Source organism: Euleptes europaea, chromosome 1 (genome assembly GCF_029931775.1).
Source record: "Euleptes europaea isolate rEulEur1 chromosome 1, rEulEur1.hap1, whole genome shotgun sequence".
Classification (NCBI taxonomy): domain Eukaryota; kingdom Metazoa; phylum Chordata; class Lepidosauria; order Squamata; family Sphaerodactylidae; genus Euleptes; species Euleptes europaea.
The window spans coordinates 123790010-123798990 of NC_079312.1; the positions used below are offsets into that span (position 1 = coordinate 123790010).

An 8981-nucleotide genomic window follows, 5' to 3' on the forward strand; every position below is an offset into this window, starting at 1 on the left:
CTTTTAAGCACCTCCTGGGTTTTCCCTGGTATTTCTTTGATCTTTTCTAAGTCTTTTTTAGTGAGAAGGTTTGGGAAAGATGGCAGTAAATCCTGGATAGTGGGTATGAGGGCAGGAAAGTTCAGATTTTTCCATGTCCTACCCACATGATAGCCATTTTCTGTGCATTGTCCCCGTGCCATCCATTTCCCCACCACCATTGGGGGGGGGGGGGAGGGTTAAAACCAGCAATTGAATATTGTTATAATGATGTTTCTGTCTGGAACTCTGCATTCTCAGTTTGCTTGCTTTTTTAAAAATACGCCTCTAGTCCCTTGAAAGTTGGGAATTCACAGATCTTGATTCACATATTATTATGATATTAAGTTACTGATTTTAAAAAATGGAAAAATCTCCAGTGGTGCAGATGTGTGTGTTAAGTCCGTGCGGAGAGGACACACGAGGTCGGAGACGGAGTTCAAACAACCCCGGGTCACCAATGGCACGTGCCGGCTTAGGGCCAATGGTGCGTGCCGGTTTGGGCCAATGGCGCATGCAGGACTTAGGAGCCTTCGTTCAGGACTCAAGCTCCTAAGTTCCCCCTGCATATCGCCTAATTATATACATACATAACACCCCTCCCTCCTAAGTCCGGACAATGCAAGAACACACAAAGACCTTTAGGTGGCTCGGTGGTGCTCGGGTGCCCTGAGAATGGTGCGGCATGGGAGCGGGGGTTGCCGACTGGGACGTCGGAGCGGGGGACGAGTCTACGGCGGCAGGGGCGTCCTCCGTTGAGCCGTCCGCGGTGGATGTGTTGCCGGGGGAAAGTCAGTCCTCTGGCCGCTCGCATTCCAGCGTGACTGCTGGCTCCAGTGCTGTGGCACTGGAACGCGTTGGTGAAGTCCGCTAGCCCCCTGTCCCAGTCGTGGCGGTCGATGCAGCGTAATGCCTCCTTGGTTGTCCGGACCATTCGCTCCGCCTGACCGTTGGTGGTGGGGTAGAATGGAGCCGAAGTTGTGTGGCGGATCAAGTTCTTGTCCAGGAACTCCTTGAACTTGGAGGACATAAATTGGGCCCCGTTGTCGGAGACCCGGTGGCGAAGACCCTGCGCAGCTCCCGGATGACAACAGGCAAGATCATGGATCCGATGTCGACCACCTCCAGCCACTTGGAGTAGGAGTCCACGATGAGTAGGAATGTCTTACCCTGGAAGGGCCCCGCGAAGTCTATGTGGATGCGGGACCAGGGTGTGTGAGTGAGTGGACCTGGCAGGGTCGGCAACAGCTCACCCACTCCTCGACAGCAGTGTCGATGCACGACCACCACGCGTAGCTCCTCGCCAGGGCCTTCATGCACACGATTCCCAGGTGGCAGGCCTGTAGAGCCTCCAGGACCTTTGTGCGCAGCTTTGTTGGGACTACAACGCGGTTTCCCCAGAGCAGGCACCCCTTGTTGAGCGAAAGCTCGTGCTGGCGCGTGGCGAACGGCTTGACTCCCTGTCCGGCCTGGCGGCCGGCCACCCCTTCCCCACCCAGTTGAGAACCCGGTCGAGGGTGCGGTCCTTCGCAGTATGGGCGGCAATGTCCGAGCTTGCAGCGGCGGCTCCGGCAGAGTCTCCAGCAGCATGATGTCGTAGGCTGGGGACGGGTCGGGATTGGTGTCCTCGAGCGGCATGCGGCTGAGGGTCCTTCACCTTGGCGTCCGCGATTGCATTGCCGGTCAGGTAGAAGTCGATGTGTTCTGCGTAGCTCTCCCACTCGCAGGGGCGGGAAGTGTCGAACGCCTCCACAGACCCGATGGTGGCCATTGTGCGGTGTGTTTTGTCTCCCGTGTGTCAGAATGAAGCAGCCAAGGCGAGCCAGCCTGCCTACCGGGCACTGTGAGGTCGCGGAAATGCGAAGGAGATTTCTGTGAGAGTGATTCAGCAGGGGTAGCCGGACTGCCTACCAGCCTTCGTCGCCACTGTTAAGTCCGCGTGGGGAGGACACACGAGGTCAGAGACGGAGTTCAAACAGCAACTGCTTTATTGAAGTACAGAACAGAACTAGAGAACACAGTGCAACGGCCCTGCTTATATGCACCCCTGGCCGCCCGCGGCCACTCCCCCCCGATCCGTGATGGGGGGGAAACAATGCCTGGGTCACCAATGGCGCGTTCCGGCTTAGGGCCAATGGCGCATGCAGGACTTAGGAGCCTTCGTTCAGGACTCAAGCGCCTAAGTTCCTCTTGCATATCGCCTAACTATATACATTCATAACAGTGTGTGTCTACTTACACGAGACTGAGGACAGGGGAAATGCAGGGAAACCTGCTATGTGGAAGCCCTGTTGCCACAGTGCTCTATCAGCAACTACAGCAACAACAGGGAAACCACACAAGACTGTCTCTCTGTGGGAAACACCTATCTGCCTTTCTCTCTCGGCCTAGCTATGCAAGACGTATTCTAACAAGTCATGACTAATTTTCCCTGGATCCACACAGCAGTTGGAGGGAACCTCGTTTCAATGTCTGTGGGGGCTGATTCAGCTTGGGACCATGATTCACAGGGTAGGAGGGCCTCCTGCCTTCCCTTCTGCTCCATTTCCCCTATTCCTTCCTCCAGCCCCCAAGTCATTTCAGGCCTCCGCAGGTTTTTAAAAAGACATTCTCTGCAGCTGCTGTTTTACTGCAGGGAATATGAGTAGGGCCTGGGAAATCTGGACCCACCTCATTAAAAAAAGTATTTTGGTATTTGGCCTTCTTTCTCTTCCTGACTCTAAATTGTTCTTTCTTCGCACACAGAAACAGATTCTGCCCCCTCCACTCAGCTGGGTTGGGGGTCAGCTCCTCAAAGCCTTGAGGGTGTTCGCATAGAGCAGTTTTCCAACAAGCAAGTCCCATTGAGTAACAAAAGCACCCTTTATTAAGTTCAACGAAAATGATACAGAACAGTGCCCAAGGTTTCCTGGTTGGTTTCCTGACTCTTGGTAAGGCTAGCAGTTAAAAAGAAAGGGGGTGGGTGGGAGTTTTTTAGGCCATGATCTTGAGGCTGTAACTTTGCTCCCGTGGAAGTTGGGTTGCCAGTCTCCAGGAGGTAGCTGTATATATCCCAGAATTGCAACTTCTTCAGTAGGGTTGCCAGGTCCCTCATATATTTTGGATTTAACTCAAAGTTCACCTGTAGCATGTCTTGAATTTCTTTATGTATGGCCTTCCAGTATTGCTGACTTTTTTTTACACGTCCACCACTGATAATAAAATGTCCCTTCTATTTCAGAACATTTCCAACAGTTGACTTGGTTCGTCTTTAACATCTTCTGATGTTAACTGGCATCTCCAGTTAAAGGGACTAGGCAAGTAGGTGATGTGAAAGACCCCTGCCTGAGACCCTGGAAAGCCACTGTCAGTCTGAGTAGACAATACTGACTCTGATGGACCAAGGGTCTGATTCAGTAGAAGGCAGCTTCATGTGTTCATCGGACCGCAGTATGGGAGCGTCTCCCTCCTGACTAATGGATAAACCCAGAGTGGAAGTCCTCATTGTCCCAAGACAACTTTCACTGCAGATTTTTTCTGTTTGGTAATTCTTATTCATGCCTACCTCCTGGTCATATCCAAAGCCCGCCAAGAAGGTATATCTGTAGTTGAGCTGAACTGTTGGCTTGGTTATGTGAGTAATCATAGATAGCAGTAATATCACACATAAGATGCATGAAGAAAGCATCATTGTCTAGGCAAAAACAGATCCCCCCCCCTTACAAATAGGGACACTTATATATTTGGGGTGTTTTTGCTAGTCACTCCAAACTTTGGAGTGTATCTCTTAACAGATCTTGCTAAAACAAAGTAGAACACGGGAAATGCAGTGAATTAAACAACAGTATCAAAAACCACCAGAGACAAAATCCAAGCAGGAATATTGGGAGGAAACAGCATCACATTCAAGGATTTTTGTTGTTGTTGTTGTTTTAAGATTTTCAGCCCCTAGAAAATGTACATAACCATCCAGTTTCTTTTCCCTTGTGGCTTTTCCCCGGCTGCAAAGTCCTCAGGGCAAGGATTTATCTTTGTGGCATTGGCAGTCAAGAACTACATCATGTTAACTGATAGTGCTGCATAAATTGTTATTGCATGTCTTGGAAGCCCATGAGAAGTAGCTGTCATTCACAAATGGGGAACTGAGGCTGCAGTCCCAAGCACATTTCTTAGGAAGTAAGCCCCACTGAACTTAGTGGGATTTACTTCTGAGTACCCATGCATAGGATTGCACTGCATAGCGCAGAAAAAAACACCAAACCCCCAAGGCTGCTCAGTGAATATGAGACACAGCCAAGAATTGAACCTGCATCTCAAGACACTGAACTGTAAGGTTCCGGCCAAGACACACCAGCATGATGTAATAGTTAAGAGATGTGGTTTGGAGCGGTGGACTCTAATGTGGAGAACCGGGTTTGATTCCCCACTCCTCCACTGAGCGGCGGACTCTAATCTGGTGAACCGGGTTGGTTTCCCCACTCCTACACTTGAAGCCAGCTGGTTGACCTTGGGCTAGCCACAGCTCTCTTAGAGCTCTTTAGGGTTGCCAACCTCCAGGTACTAGCTGGAAATCTCCTGCTATTACAACGGCTCTTTAGCCGATAGAGATCAGGTCACCTGGAAAAAAATGGCTGCTTTGGCAACTGGACTCTATGGCATCGAAATTCCTCCCCAAACCCTGCCCTTCTCAGGCTCCACCTCAAAAACCTCCCGCTGGTGGCAAAGAAGGACCTGGCAACCCTAGAGCTCTCTCAGCCCCACCTACCTCACAGGGTGTCTGTAGTGGGGAGGGGAAGGGAAGGTGATTGTAAGCCGGTTTGATTCTTCCTTAAGTGGTAGAGAAAGTCAGCATATAAAAACCAACTCTTCTTCTTCCTTTGATAATTTAATTGACGATGGGCCTACTCTTTCCTTTTGCCTTTCTGACTTATAGCTTCCCTTTAAAGAGTGCACTGGCCTTTATATGAAATCTGGGAAGGTGTCACCAAGACCTTTTTAAAGCTTCTTTCTAGTTTTGGCCAAATTTATTTGACAGATTTCCATATAGATCTTAATGGTGAGCGGATCTGACAGGGCCCTGAGGGCTGCCTGTTCGTTCTTAAGGATCCTTCTCTCCCTTCATACACTTTATCTTGTCAGTTGGGATGAGACCTTGATTACAGTGCTTTCCCTTTTCTTTGTGGTGTCTCTTCCCTCAGCCTACGATGCCTGTCTGTCTCTTTAAAGTGAAGGTGACATCTGCACAAGGGCCGCATTACTTCTGCATGTCACTGTGGTGAGCTAGGGATTAGGTAAAAGAAGAGAAACCTGCACAGCACCAGGTTATGCTAACTGCTCAGAGCCAAGTCAGGGCATGTGTCCGTCTGCAGTAGGGGAGATGACCCCACTTATGGAAAAAAGACATAATTAAAGCCCATTGAAACAGCAGGGAAATCTCTGGCTAGGGAACGTTGCGTCTGACTGCAGCTGGAAACAGATGTTCCCCTCTATGTCTATTCTCTTAGTGTAAGTAGAACAGATGCAAAACAACATAAAATGGTAGCAAAGCTGTAAATACCATCCCTAATTACTTTGCCAGGTAGTACCACTTGCAGCAAGATGACTTTTTTTTCTTTCTTCTAAAGGTTGCTACTGGTAGTACCTGGACTTGGAATGCCCCCCCCCCATTTAAATAAAACACTTGTTCCTTTCTTCCCAGCCTCTGCTGCCCACTGTGATCCAAGGAAAGATGTGACTTTGACCTAATGTTTGAGAGCAGAACACCCCCTTAGGCTAAAAGACAATGCTGCCGGTAAAAGGGAAGACAGCCCGGTATAATATGGTGCTCTCTATATTAGATTTCTATCCTGGATTTCTTCTACCATGGAGCGCAAGTCAACATACCTTGAGTTCCTAGGAGGTCTCCTACAGAAGCACTGACCAGACTCCCTGGAGGTATTTTAAGCAGAGGCTAGATGGTCATCTGTCAGCAATGCTGATTCTATGACCTTAGGTAGATCATGAGAGGGAGGGTATCTTGGCCATCTTGTGGGCATGGAGTAGGGGTCACTGGAGGTGTGAGGGGGGAGGTAGTTGTGAATTTCCTGCATTGTCCAGGGGGGTGTACTAGATGACCCTGGCGGTCCCTTCCAACTCTATGATTCTGTGACTTAAGACTGGCTTTGGCAAGGTTGCTGTAACTTGTGCCTTCCAATCATACCTTGGAACCGGGACCTTACCGTATTACAGGATGAGTGACCATGTAATGATAGCATGGCAGCTACAGTTCAGAAATTGCGGCAAGATTATTATTATGGCAAGACAAACAAGGGAGAGAATTCAGAAATGGGATGCATAATCAAAACAAAGACCCGAAGTCGTTGGAGGGGTGACGGCGAGGGAAACAGCCGTGCATAAAAGGCCTACCGGTAAGTGTTTAAATGAGGTCACTGTCCTTTAAAATTAAAGTTAGGTATTCTTGATCACCCTCTAACACAAATGAAAAGCATCTGACTGTCTGCTAAGATGTCATATAGTCTTGATTTCTCAATATTTTATATAAATATATACCTCATATTGTCCCACACATATACCCAAACAACACCCCCTCACACATGGTCTCTCTCTGGCCTGTTCTTCCTGCTTTTCTCTACTTCTCTTCAAGACACACTAATAATTGCTCATGATAACCTTATATTCAGGATGAACGTGGGCAATTATGAATAATTGTCTCGGCATTACAGTGCCGCTATTAAACAGTTCAGATATGCCTCCTCTCTTCATACGCTATTGCATTTTAATATATTGTTTCTTATGTTTAATCAGCACTTTAGAGCATTTAAAGTGCTTCATGTACATCGTCTTCATTTTCTTGTGGCACACTATGTCACAACCCTGTAAGGTAGGCCAGTGAGTCGTGCTCTAGTATCATTCTTCTGGCAGAAATGACTCTTTCCCCACCATCCCCTTTCCCCGACAGCTTCCTGTGACCTTCTCCCAAAAGGTGTTGCTAAGAAAAGGGGACCCCCCCCCATAGTTAAAAAGCCATTTGGGTCTGGTGGGTTGAATTGAGGAGGGGAATTGCACGACACTGTCCCTTCTCCCTCAGCGGGTACAGTGCTAGAATAATAACAGTATTGTTATCACCCCATATTGCAGATGGGTGAGTAGCTGGGCTGAATGAGTTCATGACAAAGGTGACATCCAAACCAGGGACATCCTGTGGTATAGTTGTCTCTCTTATCCCCCATGTTACACTAGCTCAGCTCATGTGCTAAAATCCGTGAATCTGATACTTCCTTTGTTTTTTAGGTTGAGAAGTAGTGGGTGCTTCCTTTGAACTGTTTCACAGCTTAGGAACTATGCACTGGTTTTCTTGATATGTGCAGACCTGTAACCAGTGTATACATGCATGTACATACCTTCAGCTGCAGTATGTGTTTAAAGACCAAAAAGGGGGGGGGGAAGAAAGGAAATCCCCTACAGATTCATATCCCCAAGAGACATCAACCAAAGGTGCATTAACTAATCAGACTGTGATTTCAGATTGATTATTGCAAATTGCCAACCATAATAGAATTCTCATAATGGGAGTCATAAAAAAAGGCAGAGCCTGTCGCAGCTGCCTGCGACTGGCTGTCCTTGGCTGCCGCCTCAGGATGAATTTATGTTTCCGCGGCTAATGCAGAGATTTTCTCTGCGACTTGATAACCTTGGGCTGCTGTCCTGAAGCAGAGACTTCTTCCACACATCACCCTTTTTTAAAAAAATAGGGAAGCAGATGCCCAGACTGCTGTTTTGTTCATTTTACACACGCACGCACACATGCACACACACAAGTGCGCGCACACACCACCACCACTCCCTTTTCCAAGACGCTCTTCCTCATTGTCTTGCCAGCCACACAATGCGGTTGGCAGTAATTGGCAGCGCGCCAGCCAGACGAGCTTAGTTGAGGATTGCCAGCATTTTTCACACTTCATAATGTGGCAACAGCCCTGTGCACCTCTTTGCTAGTTTCCTTGGTAACCACATCACCCTGCCAGAGCTCTGCAATGTCAAAAAAATAAAACAAGATGACACGGGGGGCACCTTTCTGTATAAACAACTGCCCTGCACTCCTCTCTTTTCTTTCCGCCTAAAGGAAAGGATGTTTCGAACGCATTGGGGAGCTCGGGGTGGATGCCTGGATTTTGTATGAGGTTGGGTGCATGTATGTGTGCTGGAGACCGTCTGCCAGCATAGCACGGTTCAGCTAGATGCTTAGAGGCTGCTCGCTTGGAAAATGGCTGCCGAGCAAACCAGAGAGGACTCTATGCAGACTTACACATGCAGTGGGCCTACAGGATTTCTACTCATTGCCTTACGAAGGCAAGGAAACAGATGGTGCAAAGGGAAATGTTGCTAAAAAGAATCTGAAAGATTCCCCCTGACAAAGCTGCGCACAAAACACATAGGGGTTGTAAACATTACTAAAGATTCTGTTTCCCTTTGCACTATTTGTTTCCTTGCCTTCGTTTTGCCTTGGTGAGCCCCCCTTCTTTTCTTCATACTGTTTGCCTTAGCAAAGCTGATGGAGGGGCTGTGGCTCAGTGGTAGAGCATCTGCTTAGCATGCAGAAGGTCCCAGGTTCAATCCCCGGCATCTCCAGTTAAAGGGACCAAGCAAGTAGGTGATGTGAAAGACCTCTGCCTGAGACCCTGGAGAGCCGCTGCCAGTCTGAGTAGACAATACAGACTTTGATGGACCAAGGGTCTGATTCAGTGTAAGGCAGCTTTATGTGTTCATGTGGAGACCAGAGATTCAGTGTTCAAGTGGTATAATTTGGTGGCTAGGGCAGCAGATTAGAATTCCTAGGCCCAAAGTAAGAATGTATTAATATATCTTGCTTTCTGTTGTTTTGAGCTAAGTTGTTTTATGCGCATTTGTGGATGTTGTTTCCAATTTGTTAGTTTCTTTTTGAGCATTTTAACTTGCATTTACATGCCATTTGTATGCAATGTGTA

At 48.2% G+C, this 8981-nt stretch overlaps 1 non-coding gene across 1 annotated transcript; it reads left to right on the forward strand.

Moving 5' to 3' along the window:
* The first annotated feature begins 8553 nt into the window (after nucleotides 1-8553).
* Nucleotides 8554-8625, forward strand: TRNAA-AGC (transfer RNA alanine (anticodon AGC)). The gene has a single exon. It is a non-coding gene; the product is annotated as a tRNA-Ala (tRNA).
* Nucleotides 8626-8981: the final 356 nt, after the last annotated feature.